At 36.6% G+C, this 4,282-nt stretch overlaps 1 non-coding gene across 1 annotated transcript; it reads left to right on the top strand.

The window, feature by feature from the left end:
- Positions 1–3,194: 3,194 nt before the first annotated feature.
- On the top strand, positions 3,195–3,268 carry TRNAT-CGU. Its single transcript has one exon. It is a non-coding gene; the product is annotated as a tRNA-Thr (tRNA).
- Positions 3,269–4,282: the final 1,014 nt, after the last annotated feature.

Below are 4,282 nucleotides of genomic sequence, written 5' to 3'. Positions count from 1 at the left end.
CCAGATCTTTTTTTTTTCCCTAAGGAAATAATTTAGAAGTATGGTTGAAGCATCACCCCTCACTTTCCATTCCCCTTCCTCTCTCCATAAAAGTAACCACCATCCTGAAGTCCATTAGTATCTTTTCAATCTGCATTTTAATCTTTTACTACATGTATGTATATCTATAAAAAATTTATAGCAATTTTTGTTCAGCTTTTTAGTTAGTGTACATGAGCCTCTCACACTTACCTCCTATCACCCCTTATTCATTAGCTCTCTTTTTATTTTATTTTTTATTGAAATACAGTTGATTTACAATGTTTTGTTAATTACTGCTGTACAGCAAAAGTGATTCAGATATCTATATAGAAATATATATATATTACATAAGAATGTATATATATATATATATATATATATATTCTTTTATATATATTGTTTTCCATTATGGTTTATCATAGAAAATTGAATATAGTTCTCAGCCCTTTTTGAAATAAATTGTTTTCAGTTAAGTTTGGGGCAAAATTTAGGAAAAAACTTAGCTCATACTCAGAGGATGATGCCTAGGGCTACTGTAACAAAATAACACAAACTACATGGCTTAAACCATAGAAGTTTATCATCTCATGATTCTGGAGGCTAGAAATCCAAAATCAAGGTGTTGGCAGGGTGGTTCCTTCTGAGGATTATGGGGGAGAATCTTTTTATGCCTCTCCTATAGCTTCTGATGGTTTGCTGACCATCTTTGGTATTCCTTGGTTTATAGGTGCATCCCCCTCCCCAATCTCTGCTTTCATGTTCATACGTGTGCATGTCTGTTTCCAAATTTCCCCCATTTACAAGAACCCCAGTCATATTGTAATAGAGAGGCCTGCCCTACTCCAGGATGACTTTGTCTTAACTAATTACATTAGTAATGACCCTTTTTCTCAACTACTTCTACAGTCACATTCTGAAGCAGTGGGGATTAGGACTTCAACATATGAATTTTTAGGGGGACAAAATTCAACTGATAACATCTACTAGCTAGTGTTATGTTGAATCACCCAATTCTCAACAGAGGAAGCATTCATTAGGGTAATGAGAAATCATTGCAGTTATGAAAAATCCCCTGTTCCACTATCTATATTCATATCCCTCATTTAGTTATTTTGGGTCTAATATTAATCAAGCACTTGTGCATCAAATTGTCCTGGGGTCTCATATGCTATTTGCTCTTTCAGTTCTCACACATATTGCTTCCCTGAGTGCAAGGCTATTTCCGGGAGGACCTCATTGGAATAGGTTCCATGGATTCTGCCTCTTTCTACTCTCATGATAATTTTATTTCATGTACCTTGCAGACCTTCCTACTATTGGGCCTTGGTCAGATTTATTTCATTCCACCTTGGCAGAGATTCCTATTTTGGTTAAATACCTGGGATTAACATGAAAGTTTTAAAAGATGTTTCCAAGTACTAATTGTACAGTTATACATTTTATATATATATATATAAAAAATATACTTTTTCTACAAAAAATCAAATACATTAAAGAGAAATCATCAAAAAATGTATTGAACTGGGCAGTGTTCATAGTACAGAGTATTACAAGCCCTGTTAGGTGCTCATCTATCACCTTGTGCTTCTTTTATTATCATATTAAATTTTTATTAAAATTTCTTGTTCTATTTTCTATCATCTTTGGCCATCTGGTACCTAGTTGTATCCATAGAACTCATTTCAGCCCCTGACACATAGTAGGTACTCAGTAATATCACTCTTGTTGGACAATACTTGAACAATACTTCGCCAAAACTGCTGTCATCCCAATTGTGCTTTTGTAACTGAAATTTATACCGTCCTGATCATAAACAATTGAGCTAATTAGAATTCAGAAACACCATGATTCCTTGTCCATTATTATTTTGAAGGTGTTGTTTTCCAAACTGTATATTTTCCAAATATACAGTAACTGTGAATGGAGTAGTAGTGTGAGTCTTATCATAGAAGTTTGTTAGTATATATTAAATTAAAAAGTGACTATCCTGGTTAGCAAGAAAATAAGTTTATATTCACTATAAAAACATTCTGAATGGGATAGAAAATGACAGTGCCAGACCATTTGACCCAAGAAAGGAATTAAAAAAGACTTTGGGATTCAAAGGTCTTATCAGGCCCAGAGCTCCTTTCAGCCTTTACTTGGTTAAATAAAGAATTTTGGAGTCCTCACATTTTGTATGTTAACCAGGCAGCAGAAGCTGGGTAGATGTGCCGTGGCATCTGCTCATTTGATGAACTCACTCCCTTTTCAGCGCCAGCCTTATTCCAATTAAAGGCAGAAAACCAGGATGCAAGCGTTAACAGCTTAAGAATAGATTCTTAATTTCGTAATTGTACAATCAGTAAATGTTTGTTTAGCTTCTACAAGTTGAGGGTCCATGAGGAAAATACTAAAGAACATCCTTTTGAAGAAACAACAAGAAGAAGGTAGTATAGAAAAGGAGGAATTTCCCGATCTGCGACGCCTCCCAGAGCCTACCGAGCTGTGGTTTCCATCTGTGCACCTTCCTAAGAGCTGCAGAAACAGAGGTCATTTCCCAGCCGCGGGCAGGCAAAGGCTCCTGGGATTTGAATCATAAAACCTTTAAGTGAACTCTGACCGAGCCGCCTCCTGAATGACCGTCTCCTATTTCCTCAAGCAGAGCACAAGCGGACAGCTGTTAGCAGGTTCTGAATGTGTTTGGAATTTTGGGTTGTTTGTTTCCGTTTTGTTTGTTTTTCAGTGCACAAGTGTGCCCTCTTCTATCAACCAGGAATGCCATTAATTTGACTGAAGTTCTAACTGACCTATTCTGCTATTAAAGCTTTTCACTCTACTTTTAGAATACCCACTTACTTGAGGATTCTAAATTACTACAATCGGATGGAATATAAGAACTTCTCTGGCCTCATTCAGAGAATTCCCCTCTTCCACAACGAACACTCGGCTCGTATCTACTCTTTCCCATTCCATGGTTGTTCTAAGTACATTTTCTCTGCTATGGTGTGAGTGCGTGTATGCGTTTTGTTAGGCTTGATGGGAGTCTTAAGTTCCAGGAGTCTCCGTCGCGGGTCTGTCTGTTCTGCAAGGTCGACTTACTCAAGAGAGTGAGCCGTGACTATAATTAACTCAGCTTTTCACCTAACTGAGTACAATTTGACTGGAAAGGAGGTTTTAACTTCCGGGCAGCAGGCTCTGTGGCTTAGTTGGCTAAAGCGCCTGTCTCGTAAACAGGAGATCCTGGGTTCGAATCCCAGCGGGGCCTGGTGAGGTGTCAGCTTTTCCTCCTAAAGTCATTTGTCCAATATCTTCTTTAATCACAGTATCAAATCCACTGGTTGGAGGCTCTTCTAACTACACCTGCATTCTCAGTGACCCTCAGGCTCTCTGCTGATGGTCTATCATATGGTTATACTGTACTGGAATTTAACTACTTAGGTGCTCAAGATCAATTATGAATGGAGATTTCCAGAATAAAATTGGAAAACTTTTTATTCAAAGCATTTACAAATATATTCTGCTGATTTCTCAAACTCCAAGCAATCTTACTTAAGTTATACATAGATGAAAAATGGCTGCAATTTATCGAACACTTACTATGTTGCATTTTTGTGTTTCCTCACGTACCTTTAAATCCCTAAAAACACTCACGAAAGTAAGCATTATTATGCATATTTTAGAGATGAGAAAACTGAGAATTGGAGAGAAATGAAGTAACTTGCCCAAATCACAGCTAGGAAATAAATGACCAAATTAGGGTCTAAACCTAATATTTTCCAGTTCAAAGTCATGGTTTAAAATGTCAAATAATCTTATTTATAAAATCAAACAGTATCCAGTATGGTTTAAAATAATAGTTCTTAAAATTGTATGGCACATAAACGCATTAGATTATCTGATGAAAACTTGCCAATGACCACCACCAAAAAGTGCTCCAACAGACATATGGATAAATTTTTTATATTCTTTGAAGGTGTTCACTGATCCCCTTAAACTCTTAGGTGTCCATGAACCACTGAAAAAAAAAATCCTTGACTTTCATAAACCAATAAAGTAAATCACAAATGGGTATTAAGGAAACATAGCTGTTATAGGGGCATATTTTACTTCTTGATGTTGATTTTTATGGGACTATTATTCCCTCTCCTAAGCTGACTAAAATTGGGCCATTAGAGGCAAACATCTGGTCGTCAGTGTCATGACTCTGGGCCAGCATATCAGTTTCAAGAAGTTATATTTCTGGATGTGAGATCTCTGAAATGAGTTCTGAAAGAAAATC

Source organism: Balaenoptera musculus, chromosome 11 (assembly GCF_009873245.2).
Source record: "Balaenoptera musculus isolate JJ_BM4_2016_0621 chromosome 11, mBalMus1.pri.v3, whole genome shotgun sequence".
In the NCBI taxonomy this organism is placed as follows: domain Eukaryota; kingdom Metazoa; phylum Chordata; class Mammalia; order Artiodactyla; family Balaenopteridae; genus Balaenoptera; species Balaenoptera musculus.
Note: the sequence above shows the minus strand (reverse complement) of the source record. Positions and strands in the feature narration are given on the sequence as shown.